This window comes from Babylonia areolata, chromosome 1 (genome assembly GCF_041734735.1).
Source record: "Babylonia areolata isolate BAREFJ2019XMU chromosome 1, ASM4173473v1, whole genome shotgun sequence".
Classification (NCBI taxonomy): domain Eukaryota; kingdom Metazoa; phylum Mollusca; class Gastropoda; order Neogastropoda; family Buccinidae; genus Babylonia; species Babylonia areolata.
In genome coordinates, this window is record NC_134876.1 from 68,642,061 (window position 1) to 68,648,011 (window position 5,951).

At 37.2% G+C, this 5,951-nt stretch overlaps 1 non-coding gene across 1 annotated transcript; it reads left to right on the forward strand.

Moving 5' to 3' along the window:
• Positions 1-1,589: 1,589 nt before the first annotated feature.
• On the forward strand, positions 1,590-1,707 carry LOC143294769 (5S ribosomal RNA). Its single transcript, XR_013056927.1, has one exon. It is a non-coding gene; the product is annotated as a 5S ribosomal RNA (ribosomal RNA).
• The last annotated feature ends 4,244 nt before the right edge of the window (positions 1,708-5,951 follow it).

The following is a 5,951-nucleotide window of genomic DNA, read 5'->3' on the forward strand; positions in this document are numbered from 1 at the left end:
AGATAGACAGTGATCGGCTCGCAAAATGTTGCACTGACTTGTCATACGGAGATTTCACAGGCAGTAACAATACCGCTGTACCTTTAGACGCCTGGAAGTTTGTAGTAGTAGTAGTAGTAGTAGTAGTGTAGGGACTGGCATTTGACTGCCTAGGTCTCACGGCCTTTTCATGTCCCCTTCAATATCGGTCTCCTTTTATTTGTGGGATACATATATGTTTTCTTTTACATGTTCTGTAAATCATTCATCAAAGTCAGTAAATTTTTCTTTTAAATTGATGTTCATGTCAAGGAGATTTTTTAACACATTAGTATTTTGTGCAAGTTTAGTTTCCAATGGTAGTGCATTCCATATATGTGCAATTCTATTAGCTAATGAATTTTTCCTTAGGTTAGTATTACAGTGCTCTTTACAAATTTTCATCATTGAATTTCTTGTATTCTCATAAACTGAAATTCTGAAAACATTATTCACATTGACTTCATTATAGTACTTTAACATTTTGTATGTTTCTATTAAATCCCCTCTTAGCCTTCTTCCCTTTAATGAATACAGATTTAAGTATATAAGTCTCTGTTGATAGCTCATAGATTTGCATTCTTTTAATATTTTAGTTGCTCTTCTTTGTACCCTTTCTATAGCTATAGATTGTCTCTTGAGGTATGGGTGCCACACAATATTACCATATTCCACTTGTAATCTAACTAATGCTTTATTCAGTTTAAGAAATATATCTTTATCTAAATAGGTAAATGTTCTCTTAATTATTCCTATCATCTGGTTGGCTTTATTTATTATATTCTGTATATGTATGTCAAAAGATAGTTTATTATAAAAAATTATGGCAAGGTCTTTCTCACTTTGACATTTTTCAATGTCCTGTGTGGTGTCTTCTATTGTCATATGGTATTTGTTTTCTGGATTTTTTCTTCCCATGTGCATTACTTTACACTTTGATACGTTAAAATATAGATTCCATCTGTCAGTCCAGTCTTGTAACTCATATATGTCCTTTTGTAGTGTAGTATTATTTTGTGCATTGCCGTAAATTTTAATATCATCAGCAAATATTTTGCATTTGGTTTCTATACTTTTAGGAAGGTTATTTATGTATATAAATAGCACTGCTCCAAGTATGCTACCTTGTGGTATACCAGTAACAACATTTTCATTTGTAGACATTTTTTTCTCCAATTCTAACTACCTGAGTTCTTTCTGACAAGAAGTTTTCTGTCCAGTTCAGTATACTTCCAGTAATACCATATGAAGCTAATTTTAATAAGTCTTTGATGTGGTACCGAGTCAAATGCTTTTCTAAAGTCTACATAAATTATATCTACAGGTTTACCCATATCTATCATTTTTGTGAGATCTTCAATTACTTCTAAGAGCTGTGTTGTACACGATCTTCTCTGTCTAAAACCATGTTGACAGTCTGCATACAGATTGTTTGTTGTCATGTGTGATACTATTGCATCCCTGATAAAGGACTCCAAAATCTTACACACAAGTCAAGCTCACTGGTCTGTAGTTTCCTGATTCATGTTTTGACCCTTTTTTTTTATGTATAGCTGTTACCTCAGCCATTTTCCAACGGCCATACCACGTTGAAAACACCGGTTCTCGTCCGATCACCGAAGTTAAGCAACGTCGGGCCCGGTTTGTACTTGGATGGGTGACCGCCTGCGAACACGGGTGCTGTTGGCAACCTTTAGCGTGTTGGGTTACGCTGCTGGTCAGGCATCTGCTTGGCAGATGTGGTGTAGCGTATATGGATTTGACCGAACGCAGTGACGCCTCCTTGAGCTACTAAAACTGAAACTGAAACTCAGCCATTTTCCAATCTTTCGGTAGGCAAACAGATTCAAGTGATTTATTATAAATCATACTCAAAGGAAGAGCTAACTCTCTGCTCAATTCCCTTAATATTCTTGAGGGTAATTTGTCTGGTCCTTGTGCTTTGTAGGGGTCTAAGGCATGCAACTTTTTTTCTACTGCCAATGGAGTGACTCTTAAGTCACAAATATTAACGTTTCCTGACCTGGAGTTTTCTTTCTTTCATAATCTTTTTTTATAGCCTTTTTCATGATTTTGCAGCATTTATTCTTTTCTTTGATGTAGCATAGATAGGAGTGACCTGACTTAGTTCTTAAGAAACGCTTATATAATTTATATTTCTTTCTGATTGTGACAGAGTGATTTACGAATGCCTGTGGCCAGAGGAAGAACGGGGAATATTATTTGTACATTTCGAATACCTGTATGAATGTGAAAATGTTTTGCACGTGGTAAGTGTGGGTGAGCTGTGCATGTTCATGTGTGTGTGTGCGTATATGTATGTGCTGTAACGTCAGTCTGAATGCATCAGAGCTCGGATGATGTGGTCTGTGTGCCTTGACTGTTCTGAACATCAGGTGGGAAAAAAATAAGTTTTTATTTTATTGTTTATTCAATGATTGGTTGCTGGATTATTTTATTCGAAATTTAACTGATTGAATAGTTTGAGAATATAGTAGTTTTTGCTGTTAGTTTTGAAATGTTGGTTTTTGATAAATTAATACTTTTTAGTGTAATTTATAAGACTAGCGACTCATAAATGAATATTGTATGGCTAATTGGGAAATTGTATGAATGCATGAGTGGTGTGAAAGGATAGCAAATATAATAAAAATAAAATAAGGGAACAGTGAATGAAGGGGGAACATTGAGAATTAGCTGGATCCTCGTTCAGAAGGAATAATTTAAATGGAGTGCCGAGAGCTAAAAACTGGAAAAAGTGTTGTCAGGGCTCCATGTTGACCGGCCACAGAGTGGATGGTCCTTGTGGAACTGGGACGTTCACTGAGGAGGTGCCCGAGTTTCCCACGAGTGAGTGGGGTGGACATTGACTTGACGCTACTGTGAGTAGACTACTGGCCGGCCTAGGACTGAGGCGATCCTGGGATTGGATCATCAGGTTGTGCAGAGAGAATTGACTTGTGATAGTCAAAGACATTTGTTCCTGGTTGTCTTAATTTTTTTTTTTCAGGATGAAGAGAGAGTGAATGAAAAACTTTGTGTTTTTCTTGGTCTTAATAATTATATTTGGCTCAGGGGAAAATTCCTTGTGTCTGTTTTGTTGTTGGTGTTTACTGAGAGAGTGAGAGACTGAAGACTGAAAACTGAACTCGCTAAAATATTTCTTCCATTATCATGTCTGTCTCCTCGCCCACTTAGTAACACTGATGATTCTCATTATTTTATTGTTCATCCATGAGGGTTTGACTGATTTTTTTCTCCTGTCTATTCACTTTTGGTATATATATATTCATATTTTTGTGAAGTATAGTCTTTAAGTCATTCCAGCACTGGTTAACGTCTCTTCCATCCCTGAATTCATTGATGCCCAGTCCACTTTATTTACCATCTCTCTCATTCCATTATAGTTTCCCCTTTTTAAGTCAAAATTATACTTTTTTCTGCTTTTTCCTTCACCAATGAAATGTGGAACTGAAAAACCAACATATCATGGTCACTCTTTCCCAGGGGATCTAGGTGGTTGATAGCTGATACTAAATTGTTTTCATTTACTATTACCAGATCCACAATTCTGGGTTTTAGACCTGGTCTAGTTCTTGTTGGTTTTGACATCTTTTGTATCAGGAATGCATCACGTAAGCATTCAATAAATCTATTGTCTAAAGGGCCTGTCCAAGTACCATCCCACTGTATAGCAGGATAATTAAAATCTCCCATAATACATACTTCATTGAATTTTGTTATTTCTTTTGACTTTAAGAGTTCAAATAATCTTTCTGTGTTTTGTTCTGATGAATGTGGACTTCTGTATATACACCTCATTAAAACTCATCATTCGCACTTTCAAACTTGCACCATACACTTTCTTCAAAAGTAAAATTTGTTAATGTAGACATTCTTGCACTTTTAAAGATTTGTGTACATACAGGGCCACACCTCTCTTTTCATTGTTATTAGTAAATATATCATAATCTGGGATATTACAGTGCATTTTGAAATTGAATCTATTGATCTGGTTTTTTGGAACTGTTTCTGTGAGTCCAATAACATGCGGTTTTATTTCACATACTCTTATCTTGAGTAGTTCTAAACTGATGACATTCCGGGCCCTATCTCTGTCTCCCTCAACTATCCGTCTGTCAATCTCAAGTGTGTGTGTGTGTGTGTGCGCGCGCGCGCGCGCGCGACTTGGCGCGGCGTGTGTTCTTCATCAGTCATGTTTGCCCTTCAGTGATACTGTATGCAGACTTTTCTCCCTTCATTTAGGAAAACACTGACCTATGCGTGAAGCTATTTAGTTCACTGATGTCAGTTACGGATGTAGCCTGGGTCTAGCAATGACACTGAGAAAAACGTTTTGAGTTTTAAGTTGTCTCTGTCTCTTTCCCGGCTCCCTCTAATCATGTGTGTGTGTGTGTTTGTGTGTGTGTGTGTGTGTGTGTGTGTGTGTGTGTGTGCTTGCATGTGTGTGTCGGTGTGTGTGTGTGCCCAGTGTGTGTGTGTGTGCGTGTCAGTGTGTGTGTCAGTGTGAGTGTGCGCGCCTGCAGACACCGGACATTTCTTGCATTCAGAACTATAACGAGCAGGAGAAAAAACCAACACCACCACGACAGGCTAAACTCTGAACACACACACACACACACACACACACACACCACGCACAACACAGACACACAAGAGAGAGAGAGATGATCATATCGTGAGCACGTTTCAAGTCAACGGGTACCATGAAGATGCTTTCAGTTGTACAAATTGGCTGAGCGAATAACTGACAAATGATGGCCAACGACTGACCGTATTAACTTGAAGAGACGACGGCCGCGGCGAGCCCTGACTAAAAATTCAAAACACTATTAATTTATCGCCATTATAAACAAGCAAGAATTAGTTTCGTTGGCGGCGTTTTTGTGTGTGGTTTTTGTTGTTGTTGCTGCTGTTTTTTTCCGCGTGTACAAAAGAGGAAGATAATGAGAATCAACTGCTTCCAAGTTTCAAGTTTTAATTATCCTTTCACTCCTATTGGAGTATGGAGGATTACTGCAAAATAATCTTTTCATGCCCAAAATAAACATTTCCACATTAAAGTTGAGAAATCACAAATGTCTTTTAACTCCAAACGTGTAGCTCGGCAACATTTGCAAATCTAATCATCTTACAACTAAAATGACGTTTTTGCCTCCTTTGAGCATATTACAGAAATTAAAAACCGATTTTGGAGGCAAATACTTTTTAGGAACATATCTATTTCGTAACTGATCATAATTGGGACATTTCATTATGAAATGAAACTCATCCCCAATGACAAGACACGTTTCAAACCTCTCACAAAGCCGTAACTCTCGTGGGATGCCTTTGTGTCTCCCTGTTTCTATTTCCAGCTTATGATTACTACTTCGAAATCTGAAGAAGCTGATAACGTAATTATCAGGCATTTGACTTATATATTTTTCTGTACCAAAACCACTTTTGAAATTTCAATAAACCGTGACAAACATTTACCGCTACTCGCCTCTAGAGCATGTCTCCATAGATTTTGAAAACTATCTCTCAAAGCAATGTTGACATTCTTGCAGAAAGATTCCCTGTCTAAGAAGAATTGAGCATCCCAAACACAGTCATACCCTGTTTCTATTAAAATTTGTCTGATATAACTCATCCATTTTGAAGAATAAATACCATTTCGATATAAATCAAGTAATATCAAATATATTTTCCCAGAATATTTTTTTGTGTTTGATATCACTAAGCTGGTCCAAAATCGAACTGATCTCATTTTCACTAACACACTAATTGGATGGTCGTACAAGATGTTTTACAGTTTAACAGGTCTGAATGCGGTGGTAACTTGAAATTTGTTGAAACAAAAGGCGATGTTATTTGGGTTCCGGCAATAAGACGACCTGGTCATGTATGCGCATCACTGACCTATAAAT